Source organism: Anopheles funestus, chromosome 2RL (assembly GCF_943734845.2).
Source record: "Anopheles funestus chromosome 2RL, idAnoFuneDA-416_04, whole genome shotgun sequence".
In the NCBI taxonomy this organism is placed as follows: Eukaryota; Metazoa; Arthropoda; class Insecta; order Diptera; family Culicidae; genus Anopheles; species Anopheles funestus.
The window spans coordinates 38,046,259-38,073,710 of record NC_064598.1 but is presented as its reverse complement, the minus strand read 5'-3'; the positions used below and the strand labels follow the sequence as shown (position 1 = coordinate 38,073,710).

The following is a 27,452-nucleotide window of genomic DNA, read 5'->3' as shown; positions in this document are numbered from 1 at the left end:
TCCACCAAACCGGAACTAATAATAGCGCGATCGGAAGGGAGTAAAGATTATCTAACCTCCACGAACGATGATTCAGGCAAGATGAGTGTGCTTGTCTGTCGTTTACTGTGACGAGCATATTGGACGAGATTAGATGGGAACTATTTCAATAAAAGGATCTCGCAAAGGAGAAGGATATTTATTAAATGTCTAATATATGGAACATCGATTCTCATAGTCTTATAAACGAAGCTTTTTTATATTGTTTCTTGTACAATTCCTTATCTGCTCTCTTTTACTGAGGTTGCTTTAACTGATAACTCACCCCTGATTACGGCCAGTTGCAGCAATTGGACACTCGTATCAGTACGTGTACGTGATTGGGTCCACTCCGTATCGTACTGGCATCACAAAATGTCCGATCAAACACCTTTTCCCCACCAGCAGCGGTCCAATTAATTCCAAGTCACACCTGAATCGACCCATTACGACATGGGCTTTGTCATGTAAAGCTTCGGTACGGTACGGTCACACTATGTCCAACGTCTAGCCGAATCTATTTGTCCCATTGTACAGCGTCTTGTTAGTCTTGGCGGTGGGTTTTGGCGAGTCATATTTTTCCGCTGTATGCGACACGCGTAAAAGGCGCGAATCAAATTGCTCTCCCTAATCCGGACGTCCCCCTTGGCAGTCGTTGAGGTCCTTGCTGCTTGGACAGCACAGTGCTAACAATGGAGTTTATGCTTTTTTTTTACTTTTTAGAAGAGGTGGAAACTGAAGCAAAAAGCAACAACACGCTGACTAATTTGAATACTCGTTATGATGGTGGTGCAGTGGGCTGCCAAGTCACTCAGTTCGGGCCAGTTCGTTTCAGTGCCTTGGTTTGTGCGATTGCCCACCAACGGGGCCAGCCTGGCCGCTTTTTTAGGTTTTGTGTAGGTACTTGAGCCGTTTTGTTTTTTCACTCTCTTTCTCTTTCTCTGCTTCGCGTAATAAACCCGTGCGTTTATACGTGCGTATCGCGTACGTCGTCGTGGCAAGGTTTTACCCGTTTGCGCGTCAATGTTCACGGGTGGTCAAAAACGAAACTCGCGCAACCTATGCATGTGTGTCAACGTGAGTAAAAAAAAAAACAACGCACGCTTTTGATTGGCTCTGCGCAGGAAAGGTGTAGCAGCGCGATTGGATCGATGTGGCCCCGGTATATTGTGTGTTCGCCTTTCCCAGCGCAGAAGTAGGGGCCCGTGATTGATGGTTCATAGGTTGATGTTTCATTTTCTCAAGAAACAACCCTTTCCCGCACATCGAACGTCGAAGTCTTTCGTGGTGAAACAAATGTATGAACACTATTTTCGGTAGAGTTTGCGATTTAGCTTCACTGAAACACGGAGTTTTCGGTCGTGGATGAGATGATCGTGAAGGAGCTTTGAATGATCCGGATCTGGTCCGGTAATCGATACGGCACCTGTTTTTTGTACGGTCTGGACAGTGTAGTACGCGTGCCACTTACGAGAAGGTTACGCAAATGTTGCCATCATGAAATGCCGTGTCCGTTACATTGGAAACCAGTAGAAATTGGAGTAGCGCACATCTTGGCCCCGGAGAGGCGCGCATTGGAAACTCGCGCACAAAACCGCAGTTTAGTCCGTCTGGCGACACTGGCACACACTGGCCAAAAACCGCACCGCGGGCAACTGGGATTATTAGGTAACGATGACACTGTAGCCAGTTTTGCATCAACCGATCGATTACACCGCAATTGGCCAACAGTTGATTTGCGCTGAGCTGCGATCGATGTGGATTAGCCGGATTTTTTTTATGTATGAATTAATTAGTGATGATTAGAGTTTTTTACATTAAATTTTTAGTTGTTGAAACTTTTTTTAAATATAAAATATTTTTCTATCTAAAGCTATAAAATAGTTTTTTATAAGAAACCAAATATTCCCATCATTAATGTTCTCTTCTATTCTCTATTTTCAGGTATGTTTCATATTTCGTTTTCCATCCAACAAATATTCAGACAGTTAAGTAAGTTTAGTTTAAAACAAGTCTTAATTAATGTAACAATTTTGAAAACATCGTTAGCGTCAATAATTCGTTCACATTTGGTACGTAATCAAAACAATGTCAAAACAACCAACACTCGCCTTTCAATTGCAACCTTTACAGCAAACGTTTGCCAAAGCAAATATTCGCCCCGTTTGTTGCAACGTTACATTACGAACATTCGAAATATTTACCTCCCCCCAAAAAGGCAGCAAATGAGCATATCAGCATATATTTTTTTGTATGTTGTACTATATTTCTGCTCATTTGCCAGCCGGCAGCAGAGGGTGAAACTTCTCATTGTCACCAACCGTTGATGCGCAAACAGCCCACGGAACAGTGCAAACGAGAACGACCATCGAACTGCCAGGGTTGGGAAAACAATCCCATTATCTTCGCGGTGAACCCGAAATTCGCGACAACTGCACAACAAAATTCATTCCCCGCTTCCTGCCACCTTTCCCGTTTGTACACATCCCCGCAATGGCCAGCTGCCATGGTGATGCCCTTGCACCGTACCAACTTACCCATTGACCAGTGCGGACCGATTGCGGATGATGCCGATTGATAATCATGTGCCTCGTTCACTCGGGGTGGTGCACCAAAAAATTTTAAACCAAACGATGTCACCACAGGCCACACCAATTGTTCTTGGTTCCGTTTCCATCACATCCCGCAGCCCGTGATAAAAAGCATTTTCCACGCGGAAAGGCATGTGTATCCAATTTTTGTGTTTTTTTGGTTGGTTTTGCTGTTGTTACCTCGACGGTCGCGTAGAACGTCCGTTCCGTACTGCAGACTGTCACACGCCTTGCGGTTGTTGTGGCAAAAATTGACAAAAATAGAACTCCACTTGCAGTGCAATCGTAGCGTAAAGCTTGTCGTCCAACGGTGACTGAACCCATCAGGGGTGGAAGGAAAAACTAGCAACGGCCAAAAAAAACACAACTCCTTTTTCCTCATTGCCACCGAAACGTCAGGATACCGACCGACGGAAGGACACCGCGGACCAAATTGTCGCATTTGGTGTATTGCTTCATGTGTTTTTTTTTAAAAAGCGTTTCACATCGTATAACAACCATCGAACGACAAATTTTCGTACGGGATGGTGTGTTGTGTTTTTTTTTGCTTTCCTTCCACAAAACATCTGACCACCAGCGGGTTCCATCGGACGGAACATAGATTGTCCTGCCAAACCACTCGAATTGACGACGAACCGTGTAAAAACCCGAGCGACGAAAAGGATAAAATCTACACCCCGAACTCAAACCCCGTAACGCTTCCATACACGGTGTACACATCGCGGATAATCATCAACACCGGGGGTTGAATGCGTTCAAGTGTGTGCACTTTTGTCAAATCCCGAGAAACCGCTACTGGGAAATGCTTCAATGATGATGGTTAGGATGATGGTTTGAGTTTTTTGCAATTGAAAAGTGAGATTTGATCAATCTTTTCAAACACTCGTTCCCCAATCCTTTATCCTCGTGGCATTGGTCAATGTGATGTCGGGTGAGTTTTTCTTCGTTAGGTGAACATGGACAATATCCGTTGGTGAAAGGGTGTTGCTTTTTGACCTCGCTGGTACTTTCCCCTAAAATTGCATCCTTGACATAGGGCCACACCGGGTTATCGAAGTGCATCGAATGCACTTGAGAGTGGGTTTTAATTAAAAGTGATTAAGAATTCGGCGACGTTGGTGAGATAGCCTTAAACGGTTGAAGGAAAATGGCGGTTTATGGAAAATTACCAGTTTCTCAAAGGTAATTGATTTGATGAAATTATTCATAGTTGAATGATGTGTCATGATTAACGACAAGTTGGGAATTATCCACTATTTCTTTCAAACAAGGTTAACAGATTTTTATCTTCACTTGTAAACCCGTAGTACACAATAATTGTAACACTAAGCGGCTAATTCCAACTAAATTTTAATATCAACAAAAAAAGATAATTAGGGAGGAAAGAAAAATATACAATAAAAAAAAATATTTAAGAACCTTGATTATAGTAACGTTTGAAGAATTGAAGTAGACATACCAGGAACATAAGCAAAATGTGAATTGAGCCTGAGAATTTACTTCTAGATTATGAATTATTATTATGATAGAATTTCCTTGATCATCAACTTCCGCCAGCATGCATAGAGCTCAATTTATATGCAGTTATTCTGTTAACGTTGCTGATGTGTACTCTCTTTTGCTAACTTCGGAAAAACATTAAAATTTTAGAAAATTAAAATTGTAAAACTTTAAAAAGAATTATTTGCAATTTACAATACATCAAACCCAAAAGTCTCAAACTCACACAAAGCAAGCTTACGGAACTTACAATCGAACGTCGCAAGATCATCACAACTTTCATTCCACGAGTTTCACAGAAGGTGAATGCTATCCAAATTGTGCATTTCTTACCGTGCTCCGATGCCTATCGTCGGCATGCTCAGATGCCTCCCGATGTATTGCAAATGTACATACTTGTAGCCCAATCGAGTGGCGCTTCCGCTTCGCTCCGTTGTGCCAGAAGTGGCGAGCAGCGAGTGCAGCCAAGATGAAGATAATTATTAAAATGCACTTCATCAATTCCCGATTTGGGCCGAAACGAAAACGGAGCACGAACCATGAACAGATTGTGGTTGCTCTATCGGACAGGTGCAGTGCAAACCCTCCCCCCTGGGAAGGGGGCTTTTGAGATAAAGCCCACCCCCCCCCCTTATGCTTCAGGCCCTCCCTCCACCCACCGGCAAGGTGAAGGGCAGCTGCATATGTTTTCGTTACACATGTGGGAAACGAACGTGTTTCGTCTCACGCATTCGCAGGGGGGATCATCTCGGAGGGAGACCAATCCACCCGCCCTTTTGCTGGTAACTGGAAGACCTTTTCCTTCCGTTAGGTGAGCAGCGTGCACCGTTAGAATGCACCTCCGGTGCGCAATGCAATGCGCATAGATCGGTTAATTAGATTACACAGATTTTCCCTTACGCACCGAGCCCATGGGAAGCTTTCTGGCCGTTGGTACGTCCGTCCCAGGCTTGGTGGAGTCACCGAGGTTGGCAATTAATAAGCTCCAAAGTCACGAACACACCACACTGCCCTCTGAACGGTGCCTGCCAAGAATGGATGGATGCATGAGTGATCCGCCAAAAGGTCATGATGATGGTGTGTACGGTGTGACGAAGGGCATCTTGGGCCAGTTGGCAGATGTGCTCACATGTGGCACATTGTTTGCATACGGAATGAGCTAGTGAGATGTCGTAATTTCGTTTCCCACAAACGCCTGGAATGTACCGGAAAGGGAAGGGCGAGAAATGGAGAGATCTTGCATGAGACTTTATGACTACCGCCGCTCACTTCGTTCGGGAAGGGATCCACCGTTGACGATCGTGCCCTTCCATTCCATCCGTCCATCCGGAAAGTGCCACTACAACAAGCGCGTTCTTTCCGCAATTTTTCCGCCCTTGTGTCGGTGCGCACGGAACTTGAAGAAGTGCGCCTCCCGACTGTCCATAAATTGACAACTGAAGATGCCGTGGAAATGAAGTCTTCTCGCTGATTCACGTCTCGGTTCCCACAGGAGTGCCTACCGTAAGCTCCACCACCACCAGGAAGGCACATGTGTCCAACCACGGTGACAGTTCTCGTCTTCGCATAGCTGACCCAGGGCGGCACATTTTACCGACCCGGGGCCGTTCAATCGGTTTCCCCCGAGTGGCCGGGATTATCATGTAAAATTGAGATGAATGTGACGTTCCGTGGTCAATTAGAGAAAATAAACTGCCAGCCCGAAGTTCTTCCGCCCAGCGCTAGCGCAACTGTCCGATACGACGACCGTATCGTCTATACGCCTTCGTCGTCGCCCCGTTTGAAATGTAGATGAATGTGACAGACTTCAGCAGGGATGGAAAATTTATGTCTTACTTTTTACTGTAGCACCGCGCATCCATCCGGTTGAGGTAAACCGAAACGGGGGTGTGTGTGTGTGTGTGGGATGTGCAGTGCAATTTTCCTCATGTTATCCCCCCCATGTTCGATCTGGCAGCGGAACTGCGGCACCGGCCTGTGAGCTTTCCGCGAGTTGAGCAGCAAAAGTCGGGAATCCATTTTGGAGATGGATAAAGATAGATTAAGATAATTAAGTTCCAAAGTCACCATCGGGAAAAGGGTCTACCGCTTTCCGAAGGTCAAGATCATTGGCCTGCCAGTCGATGCTTACCTTTCGAGCGAATTTCTGACTGCAGCTCTCTTATGCCGCTGGTCCGAAATATGAAAATTGATAGAAATCTCATTCGAAGGGAAGCCCGATTTCTGCTTCCAATTGCTCACTTGCACAGTTCAATAGCCTCTGGGTGGAGAAGGGAATCCGATTTTTTTTTGCTGTTGTTCAATCCTTTGCGTCCAACTCCTCTAGATGGACTTTAAGCAAGATCGCTTTACTACTCAATTTGCATCTCACCGATCTTTGCAAACCCGAAAGGACAGTCAATTGCGTTCCCTTTTTCTTCGACGATCGTACAAATGGATTTTTTTTATTCTCTCCGTTGGCCAGTTTTTTTTTCTCTGTGCCGTCGTTGGTTCGGTTCCTGTAGCATCAGCAACTTGCTGATTCTTATCATTCCACCGACTGTGGACACAAAAACGCGGGTCTGAATGGTTGGCAAAGCGAGATAAGTTAAGCGATCCTTTAATGCGCTTCAAATGATCGTGTGGTCCGAAAAAAAACCGACTTCCCTCTTTTCTTCCTTAAAGGTCGTCGAAGCAGCGCTTACGAGAGGTTTATTTTTTCTAGGGCTTCAGGTTTTTTTCTCTCTCTCGTTGCTAGCCTCCCTGATACTGCAGTGGCAGTTCGATTTGAATATTTTAAACTGCATAATTTCCACACCAGCTTCCATCCCGTCAATTTCCAGCGCGTATATCAAGAGTTCAGGGTCCTTTACTTTCCGGTGCACCCCCACCGGTAAATGAACCATTTGCATCAGGTGTATCGTTGCTTACGCTTTTTCATGCGCTCCAAGATGTCATGTTTTGCTGTGCCGACCGGCGTCGATTGAACGGCCAGTAGTAGTAGCCATGGGAAAAGTCAAATCCTACCATTTGTTGCCTGAACTAGGGATACAATCACAAAAAGTAACATCATCAAAAACGGAAGAAAAAAAAACTTTGCCAACAAAAAAAAAATGCATTGCAAAACTGCATTGGTGAATCGATTTTTGAGATTACGATCTATGTACACCGGGGTTAACAATTTACTGTGGCTGCATTCGGATCGGCTTTGGGGCGAGATCTTTTATCTGCATAGTGGTGAAGTGTTCGTAGAGGGTGGTTTTTCTGATGCGGGTGGTCAAGGAATTGCCTGAAGGCCAGCAAAGCTCACTTTCAACACACTCCACCTCTTCAAGGATCAACTAAGGCCGATGACCTTTTTTGCAAACTGGTGACCATTTTGAATGCAATTTTTTTTCTAGTCAAAAAACTTGGTTTTATTTAAAAAAAATCGTTTTATTTTAACATTGTCTCATTTTATTTCCCACGCGCTGGCCACCACCAAGAGAACCTCCAAGAAAAAGGCACATCTATCTCCCGGTAATGTCCTCACCGCACTAAACCAGGCCAAGATTTATGATCTTCCCAAGTGTGCGGCACAATTCTGCGGATGCGATTTATGTTTGCTTTCCTTCAAAATCAGCTTCTTTGTGATGGTACCCGCTCCATCGATTGGCCTATCGTCGCTGATAACAGGGTGCAATCTTCCATTCCAATCGAACACAGCCAATACAGCCACAGCCGCAAAACCGTTGTCGAACCCATAAAACAGAAGTAAATTGATTTTGTACCTTCGCGTTGTTCTTCTAGCCGGTGCGCGGAATCGCCAACAAGGAACCCGTTCCGGCTAGATCTAGATCTAGTGCCCCCGGGAATGGATTGCACCCGATGCGATTCGATACAGTGGATCCACTATAATTCGAATCCAATGCTACCGCATCGTACATCTCTCTAGCCAACCAACCAAGCGGAAGAGTGGATAAAGGCGATCGTTATCGAACACCGTGAATCCGAAGACGTCCACAGTCCACGTGGAACGGGGTTGAAGCTTCCCTTCCGATGCGGTGCAATTGAATTTAATTTAAATTTATGTTCCAACCATTACACTAGCGCTGCGTTTGGAGTACTACTCTCCAGGCCGTACGGTGGTGAATTTTGTTTATATCGAGAAGGATGCATCTTGGACCCGGTACAGGATGCACCGGCATCAGTCGGCAGAAAAAAAATGGAAAACGAATGGCGATCTGGTGAAATTAATCGTGAGAATGTTTGCCCACAAAACTGGCTGGGGTAGGCCAGCTTGACTTAGCGACCAGAACCAATTCTTAATGGGTCTGCTAATAAACTCCTTCCCAGCGCTCGCTGTCTTTGATCGATGTCGCCTTTCGCGGGACGTTATTTATTTCCATCTTTCATCGATTCGGAATCAGGCAGATGATAGAACATCCTACACGTGCAGGATGTTTAAAAAGCAAAATGTAGGCAACAAATGTTTACCTCACAACAGATCAAAGTGTGTACCAAAAAGGAGAGATAAACATTCGTACAACATCCGTGGAAAAGAAGATGCCTTCCATGAGATCGCAAAAACTCTCGGATGACAACCAGTGCTGTGTGCAACAGATGATGAAAGTATTCTGTGCACTTTCACTTTGTCGGTGAATTTTAAAATGAACACTAGCACACACACACACACCCACCCAAGCACACTTAAAATCCTCAAACACAAATGAAGGTTTCAACTGGTGAAAAGCAAAAGTGAGCCGCGAGCTCTGGTAAAAGTCTTTAAGGAGAAAGAAAAATTCCGAACGCATCGTGAACAGTTCCCTTCCCCATTTTCCTTTTCACGTTGCGGTGAAAAAGTGCAAAAACGTGCCCCGCTTTGAGATGTTATAAAAAAGGAGACAAAAATTAAATTTACAACATTTCGTGAATAACCGCGTCAAAAAAAAAAGAATACACACTGCCGCGAAACTTGCCACGTGCACACGATCCTTGGAAAAGAATGGAAAAAAAGGAATGATAAGAGAAAGCTAAAAAAACAACAGCGGGCGCGAAAAACTCGGCGACTTGCAATTTCACTCGCGAGCAGAATACATAAAATGTGACGGAGAACGGGGAACTCACTTCGCGCACCGGTAAGGATACTCAGGACCCCCTAGGAAACCCGATGGTGAACGATTATTTTTATATCTTTTCTTCCTTCGGTCGGGGTGTGTAAAGCGTGAAAAGAAAACTTTTGCATACCCTTGGCAGTAGACGGCAGCATGATGGGCAAATGATGGTGAATGACGGTGATGATGTTCGCGGAAAAGTTTGCGCGGTAAAAATGTTCACTCACGAAACCGTTCTGGTTGTTTTGTGTGCCATCTCGTCCTGTTTTTACCTTCTTTCTCGGGGTGTTTTACTTGTCCGCGTGTGAGAGTGTGTTTGTTTTAAACACACGGGGCACGTTTCGTGTCGCGGCTGCCAAACCAAAAAAGGGAAAACTGTTTTGCTGGTCTAGGTGTTTGTGTGTGTTCCGGAAGAAGAAAGCAGCGGCGCATAATAATCACAACGATGGGGCAGAGTCTTGCCGTTCAAAACATGGAGTAAAATCAATGATTTTAAAGCATACCGAGGGAAGTGTTTTAAACCATTTTTTAAAACTTTTAAACTTTAAAGCTGGAAGCTTTAAGCTTCCAAACGAGAATGAAACAAAGTCGATCGATCTGTTCTTATTTTGCATTTTTTCCTCTTTGCTTTTAAATACGGAGAGTTGAACGATCTGCAAGCGGCGAACAAAGCGGCGTCCGATAAGGTTTTGCCCGTCTCGCCTTCAAGGGTTTCCCGACCGGCGACAGAAAGGTAAAGCGAATGTGTGAAACCGGCGTCCGCAATACAACCGGAAACCTGTTTGCCTGTTTTTTTTTGCAACGCAACAATGTTTATCAATTTTATCGGCCCCTTAGCGTCGAACCCGTAATGAACTGATAAAACAGTCTTATCGCGATGGTTTGAACGGTGGTGGGCAAACCTTGGTGGGACGGATGGGGTGAATGGTACACGGGTGGAAAACATGAGCGTATGTAGGACAATCGTCCATATCGTATGAACACGCACATTGTTCACCACCACTGTTCGCCATACATGTGTCACTTGATTGCGAATGGGCCGGGACACGATGCTCCTCCAGTCGCGTAGGCAGTTACGGGTTGATAAAGTTGAAACGATTCGAAACGGTTGCAAACTTCGATGTAGTAATGTATGTTTGTGTATGTTTTCGTTTTCGCTGCATTCCAATCAGCATGTTTTGAATCAGTTTATCGAGTCATCAAGGGCCTAAAAGTGCTGCAGTTTTCGATTCGCCTATCGTTCAGCAAATGTTTGCAATTATTAATCTATCTTGTACTTGAAATTGTGTAGATTGTTTCTGTGTGTGAATTCCTCAGTCAGTAAGAAATATTATTTATCTTATACAAAATGAAAAATTCACATGACATCAACAACACACCAAAAAAAAACAAGTTAACGCCATTCCCCTTTTAAATCTATCAACGAAAATGTTATTAAGAGATGTTTAATCAACACGTTCCCCAGCACTAAAAACCAACCGAGATTAATATGTAATTTCACACAACATCCATTAAAACCCAACTAAACCGACAGCGATACAATGTGCTCAAGGAATGCATCAATTCTTATGACACCTTTAGGTACATCCTAAAACCATCATCCGGATCACTCCTCCATTGCCATTGTCCCGTCGCGCCACGATAAATCAGATCAAACCTACCTAAAAAAGTCCTGAAACAACCCGACACGATGCACATTCGATCGTTCTTCGTCGGTCCACCCGTCGCTAAAAATGCTGCTAAATCATCTCCACACGCCCGCCTGGGTGAAGGATAAAAATTTGTCACTCCTAAATATTAACTCCTTCCTGTTCTGTTTTTTTTTTTTGCTTTCGCCTATCTGGCTTGCCCGTCCATGGCAACACGGTTGGTGACTTCTTAAGCGGCGGTCACGACTCAAAAGCATAAGCGGCCAATAAGCTCGCGGAAGCACAAAACATACATTCGGTGGAACGAGGTGTAGTGTGTGTGTGCTCGGTATGCTTTCAATTTTGCCCACAATAAATCAACTTTTATAATAGTAAATATTATTTATAGTTTCACCCTCGCCCTCGGTCAACCGTGACCGAGGAATGGAAGCGGTGGTGGTTTGCGGGTGTCCTTTCTGTGCCGTTCAACGAGCAAGCAACGGCCTCCTTTGAATCGGGTCGGTTGTCGTCGAGTTTGGCGTTTGGAAGCAGCTCCAAAGGAACGAACCGAAGTGAAAGAACCATTCTCACCGCCTCAGCCGATGGTCAGAACGGTGGTGTTGAACGAATAGAGAAAAAAAACGATCATCGTCTCTGCAAGTGACAAAAGCGAGAACCTCTAGAACCGTACCAAAAAGGGCCAGCGAAAAACACCGGAGACAAATAAAAACCCCTTTTTGCCTACCCATTTTCTTCTTTCCGTGCCTCGAATCCGTGTTTCGAATCCATTCCTCGGGGGTGAGTTGTGTGCGCCTCAGTTTATGCATAAAGCATAAAGGCTTACCATGGTTTCCACCCTCGCGCACCCCAAAAAAAGAGGACAATCGGACCAAAAGGGTGACCAGCAGGGGAAAAGAAGAAAAGGCAAACACACACACCTCGTGAATCTTCATCCACAAAAGTCCGATGGAAGTCCGTGCATATAATTTCTCACGCTCGATCGACGCGCTCGTGGATGGCCATTAGGGCACGTTTGAAGAAAAAAAAACCATCTCCGAGCAGCATCCGACCACGGGTCCCAGTTGTTGATCGAATTCAATAAACCCATTGAAAGACCTTCCTGCCATTCCTGCTCGCCTGGAAGCTCACCGCCAGGAGCGGAGGACAAAAAACACACAGCGAGCCCGAAGCTCCGATGGTCCAAACGGATGACAAAAGATCGTCCAAGCGGCATTCAAAACCGTTTTGGGGCAGTAGTAAAGGGGGTAAAGTATGTACAAAGCGAGAAGAAAGCGGACCCAAAAAAAAGCATTAAAAACGGCAAACGACACAACCTGCAATCCGAAGAAGTTTCCCGTTGGGTAAGGTCGTGGACTAAACACGGGTGCCGCTTGGTGATGCTGTGTTTCTATGCTACACGCGTAACTGTTGGCGACAAATATGAAATAACTTTGTCTTTTAGCTTTTCTGCATATCTCTCCCTGCCGTCCTCCCACACTCGCACACCCGCACACATGGCGTACACTAAGTGGAGAAGGCTCGTACAGACAAACTGAGGATCTCGATGCGTCCATGGTTTTGGTGGAATGTCAATGCGTCGTGCGACACGCGCTAGATGTGTCGTTACCCGGCACGGCACTTGCAAAGAAGCATAGTTAATTAGGCATCGATCCCCCGCGACAAGAGGTGCATTTTCGGAAAACGGGGAATTAATTGAATTCGCAAGCCCCTTTTTGGCAGCTTGCGGTGTGTGAAGGGGTTCGGAAGGGGCTGAAGGAGGAGAAAATGGCTGGAGGCATACAAAACACGTACGGAAGCCGCAACGGTGTGTGGAATGGAAATTAAGCTCAAATTAAAAACAAACCACCCAACGCAGGACGTTCCCGGGGCCGGGCAAACAACATCAACAAGGAAAACTAGTTAGTGAAGGAATTTTGATTAAATGTCGCAGGGTGGTGAAAGTATTTGTAGCTGCAGTAGGGCAAAATGCAGCAAAACGAGCGCACGCTTTGCATTCGCGGTGGTTTATATGAAACAACTAATTTAAATACTACTTGTATGTACGTGTAAGGAGTCACAATTACACAATGTTATTTTTTTTTGCTGCTTTTTTAATAGGTGTAATGGGGATTTTTAAATGAAGAAAGGAGAATATACAGGGTTTCGAATCATATAAGGGAACAGTTCAATCGGTATGGAGAAAGATTCAACCGCTCAGGGGATGTTTGCAACGCTTTGGTGGAACTTTTCACTCGCTTAGGAGAATTTTGCAAGCATATAGGGGAATGTGTCAAGCAGTTAGGGGAGCCGTGCAATCATAGTAGGGAATTTTGCAACCGCTGAGGAGAACAATCTGTCACCCGCCCAAATGTCATCTTTAGTCGTCCGTTGTTTGTTTACATTGAGCAGCTGCATTACGAAAAAATGAACATAAATTTACACAAAATATGAATTTAAAATATGCTTAATAAAATAAACTGCTTTCGCAAACGTTTTGATTACGGATAATTGCTCAATAAAAACAAACAACGGACGACTAAAGATGACATTTGGGCGGGTGACAGATTGTTCTCCTCAGCGGTTGCAAAATTCCCTACTATGATTGCACGGTTCCCTTAACTGCTTGACACATTCCCCTATATGCTTGCAAAATTCTCCTAAGCGAGTGAAAAGTTCCACCAAAGCGTTGCAAACATCCCCTGAGCGGTTGAATCTTTCTCCATACCGATTGAACTGTTCCCTTATATGATTCGAAACCCTGTAATTATGGGAGGATTGTAATAGAAGAGAGGTTACTCTTTTATGAGAAACCTTATGCGAAATCGAAATAATCTGAAAAGCTTCACGAAAAGTTTCACTATTTGGCGTGGCAGCAGCAGCTATGACAGAAATGAGATTTGATCTCACAACATTCAATTTGCTATACTCGCACTCTCTCCTTTCGACTACTTAGCACTCTCTCCTGATGACCGTTTGTTCTCTACCAGCTTCGACGCGATGCAATGATGCTTCAAACTTCCTGGCAAGCTCGATTAAACCTCCTCCTTTGTGCAAAATCATCTCAATCTTGTCTTACCCACGACTACGTGCTGACCGTGAAAAATCAAATCCTGCTAACAGTTTCAATTTATCATAGTTCGCACCTGTGTTCGCTACCCCTTAACGAATGCATTTGCTAAAGCACAAAACGGAATAACGCTCACTCACTCCCCTCGCTTCTCTATCCCGATCGTTACTCGATCGATGCGGCTGCATTTGCTCGCCCAACAAAACGTATACAAACGTCGTGGGAAACAGTGTACAAACGTCATCCCTCTACACTGCTACATTGCTATAGTGCTTGACCGTTTCGATTTGGTCCACGACTTTGGACCATCATAAATCATGCTCACGGGGAAATACTAGCCCAGCGCCAGATTTTTGTTGTATGGAAGGGCAAAGTTCTAGTTGGACATCGACTCGGTGCAGCGGTGCACGATACCTTTGGAAGGATTAACAAGGCGACCATGTAAGACAACTGTTCCTGCCACGCTCCGTGCTCCGTGACACTGTGGCATTTTCTCGTTTCGTTTGGTAACCGCACACAGACATTCAGTTTTAAAAGACGATTCGCTCTCTCGGTCGAGTAGCGAAGATGGTGTTCGTTGGTTTTTGCGGTGATTAGAAGCGGTCACGGAAGCGACCATATTCCCACATGCTTCCAGAAACCCCTTCTTCACAAACACCGCTGGGAAACCGTGTTCGTGGGAGTTGGTGTTTTAAAAGCGATACAGAAAAAAACAGAATTGCACCCCACACACACACACACGCCCGCCTGCGGAAGTTAGCGGAAGTTCATTAGTCGGCCCCGAAGATGCACCCGTTGGTCGATCTTATCAGTTTGGACCTGGCCAACTTGTTCCTCCACGCTAACTGTGCGAATGGTTGGGTGCGTGCCAGGGTAGTGTAGGGATCATCATGCACCACATACGGCCGGTGTTTTAACGGATTTTTTTCTCTTTTCACGTACCTCAACCCATCCAGCTGGAATCGAGATCGGGCGAATTGGATCCCGTTCGGTGTTGAAACGATGTCACGAAAGTGACTGCCCTTTTTCTTCCATCCACGGTTGTGCGAACTCTTGTGTATGATTTGTGCCCATCGCGGCGCGTTGAAAGCTGCCCTTTTTACGCCCATTCCAAGAGGGCTGTGAAACGGGACCACCTTGGGGGGAGGGACACGGCGTTCGTTCGCCACACAATTGTGAGCCTCTAACGCTAATTTTTAATTGCAAAACACCACCTACCGGATCGACGTGTCTTTTGACCCTTTTGGGGTTTGGCGGGGACGGGTGGATGAGGCACGTACGCAGACAATCTGAGCAGCGTGAGAGGAAATCTGCGTGATTAGTACGCGGGCGTGTGAGTCTGCAAAATCATAACCATCATAAGGCATACAACCGTCATTTGTTGCGTCCAGAAATGAAGGAACGGGCGCATTTATCTCGCGTAAGTGTGCTGCACATCGTGTGGGTGAAAGTGCAATCGTTGCAGCGTAGCACGCACCCTTCGCCGCGTGGTGTTTGTGTGTGGCCAGAGCTTCATTTCTACGCATTCAAGTGTCAACGGAGGCACACCGACAAGAAAGCTGTGCTCGTTGCCCAATTGAATTAGGACTCTTGAATGGCAATACACAGCTTAGTATCAAAATAAACGTTGAAATGTGCGCCAAAATAAAAAAAAACTCACAACGTGGTTCGGACCTACCTTAAAGTAGTTCCAACGAAACGAAGATTAATCACCTCATCGGACTCATCGCTCACCGGCTCGTCAGCTCATCATCGCTCACCAGCATCTCACCAAGCCGCGCGACAAGATGGGCTTTGTTTCGTTCGGTCTTTTCTCCCTGCCGGCCGGGGGATTATCCGTTTGTTGCCCTTTTTTTGTCTGTGTGTGTGTGTGTCGTTGTTGTTACCGCCGACACGGCGGTGCAATTTCGCGTAGCATAATTTTTACTTCCTCGCGCGCGATTTTCCCTCCCCGTTCACCACTCTCCTCTCCTGCAGCATCACAACTCGCCAGCTGGTTCTGGTTGACTTGTCTCGTTAATTTTTCAACCCAGCCAGATGATGGAGCGCCAAAGAGGAAACGGAAAAAGGGAAATCCGAGCAAGGTGGATCTGCGGTCGAAAAGCTCACGCCGAAGCGTGGGAGTTTTCCCTTCGGGGGACCCTTGCCTCTCTCTCTCTCTCTCTCTCTCTCTCCCACTCTATCTACATCCCTCCGCCATCAAGGTTCGGTTAGCATTTCTTTACGTTTTCCGCGTCTTGAACCGCGTGCCAAGCAGCAACAGTCGCGCGTGGTTCGCAAATTGCACGCGGTTTTATTTGCGTTTTCTTTTCTACGCTCTGTGCTTTTGCTTTACGGCTCGAGCGAGGCCATTGCTTTACGGTTTTTTTTCTGTGCATGTTTTGTACCAGGTGGCGTAAGGAAGGAGTGTATTAAACGCGTTGGCGCGTGATTTTTGCGCGCGCTTTCTCGCCCTTTCATTGATAAATAGTGGACGAGAAGGAGCTTTTTGCTCTTTGTTTAAGAGTCCTTTTTATAGTTGAACTGATACCTTTTTGCTAAAACCATTAAACCATAAAACCGGCGACGACTATTGAAATCCTTACACGCAATTTTTGGTTACAAGTAATAATGAGAAATCCTTGAGAAATGGCCGTTAGTATCACATGCTATCAGAAACCATGAAACTTTTCATTTAAGGACGAATTTAAATCTATCGAAAGGACTAAATTTAAAGCTTAAGATCGCTTTCGTGTGAGTTGATAATTTGAATTAATATTTTTTATTAATTCGAAGTAAACCACTCAAAGTAAAACAAAAATATTGCCCTTCCAAGGGCCACAGCAACAAACTTATTCGTTTCGTCATTTCCCGAGGTAAGCGATTACTCCACTTTCACGGACCACTACTATCACTTGAAAGCTGTCGATTATGTTTATATCTTCCAGAATAGCTCAACCTATTAAAATCCACACAATTGCATCGAATGATATTATTGTATCAAGACGACAAATCGCTTGCAATCAGCTACAACCGCTTGATAGTCGTCCATTTGTGCATCAAAGCACCGCCGCAACGCGATTTCGCTGATGATAATTTCTTCTTTTGCACTACAAAGTGCAAAACCTCACACCAACGACACCATGACCATCAAAGCATCAAACCCACAAATGACCAAAACGAACGTCAGACACCGAAATGATGCCTTAAATTACTACCAAACTGCCCTTTCCCGTTTGTGCTTGCGAGTGACTTCCCTTCGTCGCTGCCCCGTAACCGCTGGACCGTTAGGCATAAATTACATGTTTCACTTATGATCTTTTAGCACCGGCCCATCCAAGCAAGTGGTGATCGTCGGCACCGGCAAAACGGACGGACCGCTGATCGGCCCGGGTTCGAGCTGTTGTTGGTGGTTGCTTCCTTCCTGGTTAACCTTTTTCGCAATCTTTCACCAGTTTCGTTTTATGCTCGTGTTTTTTTTTCTTTCTTTCTCTTCTGTTTCAACACTCCAGCTTACTGCACCGGTTCTGCAAGGTGAGAGATCCCAAGCGAACGATTAGAGTGTGCCCTGGCGCAAACACTTGCGCACGGTAAATTATGAAAATGGACACTTCAAATTGAATACAATCGTGTGAATCTTCTCATTACAATTAATTTACCGTCCAGCCTGCAATGAGAGCAGTCGGTGGTTGGAGGCTGGCCTGGGGAACGATGGAATGGGATCCCACTACCCTGGCTACCGTGCAGAGGTGCGGGCATGTTACCGTATGGGATGGGAGCAATTTTAAAAGCGCAATGCTGAACATACTGAATGCAAGAAAGTGCATTCCACACATGTGTCTGTGTGTACCGTAGCGTGTGGTATAGGTCAGGAATGGTCTGCACGAACCGAATTGAAAACAAACGGGACCTACTCTACGGTACGTGGGAGACACGTGGGAAATTCGAACGGGACTTCACCGGGAGTGGGTCGCTTGCTGCGGACGGGGCTAATATTTATTTCAAGCGCAGTCGTACTTTTTTTCCACTATATTTCCCATTTGCTTCCGTAAAGTTTCTATTCCGGTTGTGGAGCGTTTGCGAAGCATTTCTTCGAAAGCCTTTTGGTCAACGTTTGAGACACATCCTAGATCTTACTAAACACTAAAAAGACGAAACCCTAGGGGACCGTTTATGTGACCACCGCTTGACCTATCGATTTCGAATCGAGAATTGATTCTAACCTCGTCGAACTGTAACGATACGAAATCGTGAATTTCTGAATGACCTCCTGGAGAAACTCGGTCTGTACCTTGCCGTCTGCTCTGTGGCTTTCATAGTTGAAAGCCTTTTTTCTATGCTCAGGAGCTCATCCGACGCTCTTTTTCGGAGTCACAAATTGTGTCCACTGTGCATTTGTCGTTTCCACTACATTTAATCGCTTTTTTCACTCTTCTACGATTGTTGGATCGGGCTAGCATAGTTAGACCTCCTGACGAGTGGAGACTCCAGCCTATACAGTACACGGAACTCTTGTAAGTCGCTACCAGCCCCATCGCACCCAGCGCTCCGTCTCATCCTGACGCCCGATGATGATGAAATTGTTGCATTTAATGGTCCCCATGTGCGCATAAATCACGCGGATATGAGTAGCATCGGTTGGCAAATGTGTCGTCGCCCCGGGTCCGTCGCAAAACTTGCCTCCGTTTCGACTTTTTTTTGCTCTATCTCTCTTCACGTCCCGCCACAATCGCAAACAGTCTCTGCTGGGGAGTGCCTTGCGGGCGTCTTTAGCAGTGGTATTACTTCGTCCCGTATCTTGGTACCCCCCCCTTGTACCAGTAAAGTGTTCTTATAAATACAAACACAAATAAACACAACCGTGATCTGGCCGCGCGACTCTTGGCGGTTGCGCTTGGTTCTATGATTTATTGACCTCCTACACGGTGACGCCACGCACAAACGGTGGGAACGTACCGGGGTTTTGAAAGTAGGATAAGAACAGCAAACCAGAGTTCTGGAGTCAACAACCGAAATGCATTTCATATCGGCTAATATAGCTTATAGTTCCTGGTTTTTGTAGTTTTGGTAAATTGAGGCATTAAGGGTAAAAAGAGTTCTCCACCAGTCTCGAGGACGCAGCATCCAGATGTTGCGATGTGCTCATGCAACCACAAACCACATGCTGACCACTCAAGCTATCGCCTTTACCACCGCTCCCAAGAGACCTGTCCACATACGAGACATCTCACTCGTCACCCGAGATTCTTCGTGAGAAACGAATATCCAACAAACCATATGTAGTCCTGCAATTCCTTAACCGTGACACCACAAAACCCGGACCACGAAATCCCGAAATAAAAAAAAACTCATTAAATTTTCGCCTCTTTCTTTTACGGCGCTTCTCAACTGACCAGCAATCATGAGAAATGGAGTTTTTTTTTGGGTAAAGTAAAACAACCCAAAAACGATCCAACTTTGTTAGCGCTCTGCTCCGATACATCCCGTTAGTTTTCGGACCTCGCTGTTTAACGCACTTAAATCAATCGAGAGAGAGAAAATAAAACTTGACACCAACCGCCCCTGCTACCACCTTCTTCAGTCTGTCCTTCGTCTCTCAAGTTTTCCACGAAAAAATGTTAGTTGCCCAGGGTGAACATGACAAATTTAATTTGTTATGTGGTCGGACCATTCTCGGATTCCGGGGTTTTTGGGTCCTTCAAATGTTCGCCTCCTATTTCAGTGTGTCCTTTTTCATAGGCTGACAATCACTTGACTTATTGGAATGGGTGTGTTGGTGGTTATTCCTTTTTCATTTCTCGCTCTCTTCGTTCTATAGCGCTGAACATGAATTTGCATCTTGTACAGACATATTTCATAACGTTTCGAACCTGTTTGCATTTTATCCCACGTTTGTCCTGCTGCTGCTGCTGTCTGTCCGTTGTTTTTCTTAAATGCCATCCGCTGACTTTCCGGGATCTTTTTTTTTTACTTCGTGAAAAGCGTGCACGGGGCGGATGGGAGTGACGTTTCAGGAAAAGTTTGGTTAGTGCTAATGCTCCTGCATAAGATGAATTGAGCATGTTCGAAAACGGTTTCTCAAGTGGTCAGCTATCGTTTTGCATCCTCCCAAAAACAACAGCGCCAGTCCCAGCAGCAGCAGCAGTAGTGTATGATCGTGACTTGGACCACCCTTCCCCATTGAAACGCTCGCTCCTTCTCTTCGCCCATGAAAAGCGATCTGATTCCATGCTTTTTCACCATCATCCCCGACCCAATGTATGAGCATGGAAGCGACCTTAACGGCACAGCAAACGGATTATGTCATTATGGTTTGCGGTTCTGCAGTTTTTTTTTCATCAAACAACAAGAACGGGGGGAACTCTCCCTTCTTCTCTTCTTCATTCCCCCTTTTGCCCTACTCTCCTTCAGTTGTTTGTTCTTTTCTTACGCCTTCGCTCCATGCTTCGTGTGCCCTGTTCTGTGGCGAAAAGTAAAACAAAACCGCGAAGAAAACGAAAGTGACATGCCGCCACAATGTCCAGCCTTTGTTGGGGATAGCTCTGGTCAACAGATGGTACCAGATTTTCTTACCCATCAGCGCATATCTAATCGCTCACAGACCAACGCACGCAAAATTGATTTCGTTTTTAAGAAAAGGACGGACTAGAGAATGGTGGCGGTTTTTATTGATAGGACCTTTATTTTTTTGTGTTAATGTCACATCACTTTTTATTTTGACATGCAAAACCGGTGTGTTTTTGGTAAATAATGATATTTTTTTCCACCGAAATGTTTATCGTACGTGAAGCCTTAAGTGTGCGCTAACCGTTAAACCGTGTGGCGTTCTAAATTTGTTTTCGTTTCACATCTGTTGACACAGAAGATGGTTGTTTACTGTAAAAGACTATCGTTATCGATTGGTGTACCTTGAGTTGAGATTGCTTTAAAAACAAAAAGCTAGCAAAAGGTACAAAATTTCTACTTCTGCATGTAATGATCTACCAGAAATGAATTGAGTATAATTTCACCAAATATCGATCGTAAATGCAAGAGCGAAATGAAAACATTAGGAGCAATAGAGCATAATTCTACTCTTCATCCCTCCCGACTAATAAACATAACATTGCAGGCAAACAAACAAACGCATCCTCATCTTCATTGGGTCACGCATTTGTTCCGCGGACAGGAAAAATAAAAAGACAATCGCATGATAAAAAAAAGAAAGAGCATAACAGCAACAAACGCACCAAAAACAAAGGCAACAGTAACAAAAACCCACTTACCGATTAAATTTACGAGCTGTTTACAACCGACATAATACGTTACCGAAAACCCGTAGGGTGAAACCGACGGACGGCATGCCTGTAAAGAGAGAGAGAAGAAAGGAAAAAAAGTATACAACATCGCTTCTGTCTAGAACATGTACGGACATTCACGGGCATTCGGAAAATGTTTTCGTAACCAAAATCAAAAAAGAAACGGAGCAAAATAAGTTGGACTGTCCACACACCAACTGTCCGTGTGTTAATCATTGCCGGTGTGTAAGCAAAACGTTAAGATAAAAAGCATCCTTCGACAGTCTTTCAATAGGGCAACCGGTGTGAAAAACAATGCACACACTCCATGCTATAGAGATACGCAGAGAGAAGGAGAGAGCTTTTTTCACTTCGTGCCTACATTGTCACCCGATGGAGGATGAATTTTATCGCTTTATTGAACCGAACGGACATTCTACGGTGTGCAAAGCGAAGGAAAGGACATCTCGAAAATACGGCGACATCATCCCTGTGTCGTTTTTTCTTTTCTCCACTGTTAGGTTATTTAACCCGTAGCTGCACTTGTGCCTGTCCGCTACCGAAGATCAATTGCCCATTTTAGGTGGCACCTTTCCTTTTACCCGAAACTAGCCCTACCTGGTGTCCCTTGGTGGTGTGTGCCGGTCTGTATGCCGCCTTTCGGAGGTTGTTCTTTGTTTCAATAATTAGCCTACATTCAAAACAAACCATAAAACAATAAACAGAGCCCATTCTACATATATACAGCACACACACACACACTTTCTTTTTTTTATTTATGGTTGCGAACCGTTTTATTGGTTTATTTTTTGGATGTTTTGTTCAAACTTAATTATGCTCTTTTTTGCTAATTTTATATGGCTTAATTGTAATGCATTTTTCGTCTAGCAGCGGAGGAGCATTTGTTCAAGGAAAGGACACGTTTGTTTACCTCAAAAGTTTAAGGGCGGTAGCGTATGGGGTTCCATTTCAGGGGGTGGATTGTTTATGCTAGAAATAATATGTAAATTATTTCTGGACACAACACAAACGCTTGATGAGCCTGCCGCCAAACATGACCGTAGGTGCACTACCCCTAACGGACGAGGTAAAGAAACTTTTAGTCTCAAATAAGAACTTTATAAAATAATGAAGAATATTCGCTTTAGATATTCTTCAAATCTTTAACTGTAATTGGTCATCTTGGAAATATAATTTTTGGTCCCGAAAAATTGTTCCAATCATCTTTTCAAACCACCTGCCCATTACACTTTCCCACGCACGTATCAATCAAAAAAAAGGAAAAGTTTGGTACGGAATAAATGTCTCCTCATTTTTCCGTTTCCCTACGACTTTCTCATCGGTCATCCTTTTGCGGTTGATCCCTTCTTCTTTCTAGTGCAAGTTCATCCTTTAATCGGTCAACGGGTCGGGAAGGCCGTTTCTATATATATTTTTTTTATTTTCTTACCCCAAACAATCTGGACACAAAAGACCACAATGCGATAATTGTAGCTTGCAGAAAAAAAGGGGAAATAGAGGGAACGCAAGGAATCTAAACGCACGGGGAAACATCAAATACCTTCATCAAACCGGACACTGTGGGTGAGGAATGAACGTATACGATTTAATGTCGATGTCCTGCGTTTGTTCTGCTTTCTTTTCCAATATCCTTCGGTAGCTAATCCTTGTGTTGGTGGAATGGTGAATTCCTGCACGGAAAACTCAAACAAGTGACTGGCGAAGTATGATTTTTGTTGTTTGATGTTCGTTTATCGAACAGAGAGATTAGCTGTTTCGGATGCAGTTTTTGCTGTTTTCATGTTGGATCTGCAGTTGCAGTTTGATGTTTGGTGTCTGTTTTGTGTGGGAAAATAAACCTTCCGCTGTTTTTTGTGACGATTTTTGCCACTTTATTTCGATCCAGTTTTGAGCTATGTTGTGTTGCAAAACATCGATTAGTATGCGCGCTTCAGATTTGTGGTAAAACCTTCCCATACCCAAAACCACATTATCATTTGCAAATCTTGCATTTCGGTTCAGCTACCTAACCTTCTTATAAAGAAGAAAAAATCATTCTGCCGCAGTCTTAAAGTTCCACGAGCGCGCTACATGGCGCAGCACAGATGGGGTTACTCACGTTTTCCACCTTCGCGACCACACCACGGGAAAAGGTGTGCCCCGTGTGCATGATCCGGCCGGACTTGGGTGGCTAGAGAAGGGGTCCGTTTTGCTAGGGTCTACCTTATGTGCAGCACAAGTGATGCAACAGAGAGTATGAAGAGAAAGAGCTGGCTTGTAAAACAGAGCAAACCAACAAACCTCACACTGGTAAAAGATCACCGGCGGAGGTCTCGATCACTTTTGCGAAGCCCCATGGGCTTTATAGGTGCCTGGGAGCAGCTGTAAGCATTATGATGGGTGCCTTATTTCTTCTAGCCTGACCCTTTTCAGTTGACCTCCGACCCCGGGGAGCGGTGGATTAGTTGGACGAACGATGAAATGGGAAAGCATTCCAATAAATTGGCAACTGTCATCGTAAGGGACGCGATTGCGTTCATTCAGCATGTCTTTGAGTGTCCATTTCCAAACACTAATTGAACTTTTTTCCTTTTATCTTTTTGTTTCATTACAGGTAAGGGCGCACCGTTAAACTCCTCTCTTCACGTACAACCCACAAAACCTAGAGCTATTAGTTCATTTCCATCGCTGTAAGTAAACGGCTTTGTTTTCTGTGTAATGTTTATTCAATGTTCCGGAGAGTCCGCGAAGCTCGACTTGAGGCTCTTCCTAAAAATTCGAAAAGGCACGATAGTTTCACGCGATAATGATTTCCAACCTTTTTTACTATGCTTTTCAAGTTATAATTTCTGCTCGCAATGTTGCATGAACAAACGTCCATGAATCGTTTTATTTAAACAAAAAATGTTTCTTCTAATTTGCGCTTGGTGGTTAAAAAGTACCTCTGTATCTCCCAAAAACTGTTCCAATTAGTCCTTCCCTTCGCTTTCTCCCTTCTTTACGATCAGCAGTGAACTGTCCGTTGATCATTTTATTTTTTCAGCTTAAACTCAGCTGTATCTTTTTACAAAGTTCGATACAAAACCAAAAATAGAAAAACAAATTAATTGCAAACATTCCACTACTAACATCTGTTCCTGCTGGCGTTGGTTTTTTAAAAACTCTCAGATTCTCACGGTCCATCATGGTCCATGCTGGGAATCTCACGCACACGTCACGGTATCCGCTTACCGTGGAAGACACCAGTCACGATGCTGTCCAAGCAAAGGGCGCATCCTTTTTCCTGGCTCCAAGCAAAACAACAACAAAAAACGAAAAAAAAAAGATTGCTGACTGTCCTTAATGTCCTGGCTATCGGCACCCTAAGGATGCGCTAGAAAATGCATCCCAAAAGAATGGGAAAATTTTTGCCAATGATCATCAAGCGTCTTCCCGATTTCTTTTTTTTTTTATTAATAAACCATGCATCTAACACACAGGCAAATATTTTTATATACCTCTACCGGGTATCGATTTGAGGGAGAAGAGACGCCACAAAAAGAAGTGAAGAAAAAAACCTCACTACCGAGTCTTGCCGATGTCTTTGAATTAAACCTTTCTGGGGGAAACAAATCTCATTCCCTGACCCTGACTACCTTTAAGCCGCGAGGACATTTACGCACTGCCGCAAATTCGTTCGTTTCTTCTGCCTCGGAGGTCTGGACGGGAAGGAAAATTTATTTACCAAAAATTTTGGAGAAAGAAAAAAAACCTCAGGGGTAGATGTCTTCTATCCCGAACGGTCTCTACGCGTTCTTGGCTGCGAGATCTCCTAGCAGCGATCGAGCTAGGATTGGGTCGGTCGAACCAGCGCATAAATTGTTTTTTAACGCTTACCAACGTTACCCCTGGGCTTCCAGGATTTTGACAGACACACACACATACAGACGTATGGTTTGAAGACGGTTGTTTGTGGGTCTCTACCCTTGTTCTGGCTAGCTGCTTGGTGAGTGAGTTTTTCTTCACCGTCATCGTAAGGAAATCGTTGGAATTAAGATTTGATGCACGATCATCTTACGCAGAGTTTTTTTTTACATGCCGAAGCAGAGTGAGTGAGAAACGGAAAGCAACCTTTCCCATTTCGTATTGGAATTGTAATCATGCGTTTTAAAATTAAACAGACACACAAACATACGCACTCTTATGCGCAATATTCTAATACGCCTGCAGAGTGGCCAGGGAGTGAAGGTGATTTGGAAAGAAAGGTGTCCTGTACGGTACAAGAAAAAAAGACCCCCGGACATTTTTTTTTCGTCCTACCAACACAAAAAATAACGCTTGATAGCGTTGGTTTCCTTTCGTAGGGCATTCGGATGCTTACCACCCCTCGGAGAGTAACGGTATTTCTTCGACCGAAGGATCGAAGAAAACTCGTTTTTTTTCCTGGATTGTTTTTTTCCCATACTTCTTCAACAGTCATCACTTCGTGCAGGATACGAATTCTAACGCCGTTTTTTTTTATTCCTTTGTTTCGCTACGGGTTTGTGTGTTTCTTCTTTTTTTTATATTTAGATTCCTCCCCTTTCTCTCCCGGCACACACTCACACCCGGCCGGTGATACGGAAATGGTTTTGTTATTAATATAAATCAAAGATATAATTAAGCATTCATTCCTGGCTGGCTGGCGGCTCGCTAAGAACTCGTCACTGGGTTAGTCGTTCTGTTTCGTTCTGGTTTTATTGTTTCGGTGCGTGTATCCGGCCCCGAGAGAAAGAGAAATCGGCCGTTTGTTGGACGGAAGTCGATCGGCCAAAAGGACGACGGATGTGGTGAATTTGATCCTCTGCGTTACGGAACGTTCCGAACGTTTTCTTATGAAGGCTGCGTATGGTTTTTGATTTTTTTTGTCTACTATTCACACACATAACTGCTTTTATTTTGTACGGTCCGTTATTCGGTGTGTATCGGGAGTGGTTTTTTTTGATTTTTTTTTTTTTTTTGAACAAAAAAGTATGTGCACTCGTGTGTCATTTGTACTGTCATCTTATAAGAGAATCGTTTCCTTTCTTATATTTTTTTTTTGTTGGGTTTCCGTCAACAAAATAGAAGCGTTTATAAAAAACGCATACCTTTCACTATCTCTTACGCATCCTTGTGTGACCATGATAAGAAGTGTGTTTTTGTGTGGTTTTTACCAACAAACTTACAAAAGAATCTCGAGCCACTTACACCGTTGGGTTCGAGCACAAAGGTTGATTAATTTTCACATCTTCACACCACCGATTTTTGGCGTTCGTATTGGTAACGAAGGTGCAACGGAAGCTTGATTATTCCTGCCGGAAAACGGCTTTCCACGGTCGATCGAATTGCGCTACCGAATACAGACACACACACACAGAATACCGTCCGACCGGATATAAGCCAATCCTCGCTGTTGTGCGTTCGCTCTTTCCCGGCGGCGGCGCCCACAACATCGAACCGAAAGGGATTTGATCGAAAGGATGCGGATGGGCGGCGTATGGTGTAAGATGATTATTTTCTTTACATTCCCAGTTCGCCGTTAATCGATTGCCAGCTGTGCCGCGGAGGCTTGGCTGCTACAGTAGCCGGAGAATCCACCCAGCGTACGAAACGGATCGGGATCGATCGCAGCGAAAGGATCATTTTCGTTTGCTCGTTGCAATCGACGGAAATGAATTTCTCGAAGGAGTGTGCGTTTTTTTTTTACTCTTTTGTTGGCTGTGAAGACATCCTTTCTTAAATGTTTGAAAAAAAAACACCACCTAGAAAAAGGTTCATAAATCCGCGCAGAATCTTTTTTGAGATCCGTTTTTTTTTTTGGGTAGTGGAGGGAATAGAAATGATGCAGTTTGGAGATGACATTCGGATGCATTTGGGATTTTTTTCTTTTCATTTTGTGGTTACCAAGAACAAAGACATTCGCTGCGGGAGTGGAAGCATCTCAAAGGAGATTCCAATTGTAGAATTTACAATACAAAAAACGCCTCCAGAAATTCTTGCTCGAGTTAATTTATGATTGACAAAAAATCATACAAATATAAAATACAAAACGGTGCTACTATCTTTCCAAATCTTGCAGCTAAGAATTAAAACGATGAAATATTTTCCGTCACCCCCCCCAAAAAAATCCATTGTCATGCAGAAACATGAAAAACGTAGCTAATCGCTCGTATGTTCTTCCGAAACCGCTCTCTGGACAAACTCTCAATCATCTCAAGCATTTCTTATCACACACGCGCATCGATGGCAAAGATATGTCCTTACCATTATTCCCGTTCTGCCGTTCGTTCGGTCATCCCACTCACTCACGTACGATGGGG

General features: G+C 44.4%; 1 protein-coding gene across 2 annotated transcripts in view; it reads left to right on the top strand.

Moving 5' to 3' along the window:
• Window positions 1–27,452, top strand: part of LOC125763682 (B-cell lymphoma/leukemia 11A) — a 68,793-nt gene that overhangs the window by 10,747 nt on the left and 30,594 nt on the right. The gene's annotated exons all lie outside the window — the stretch shown is intronic.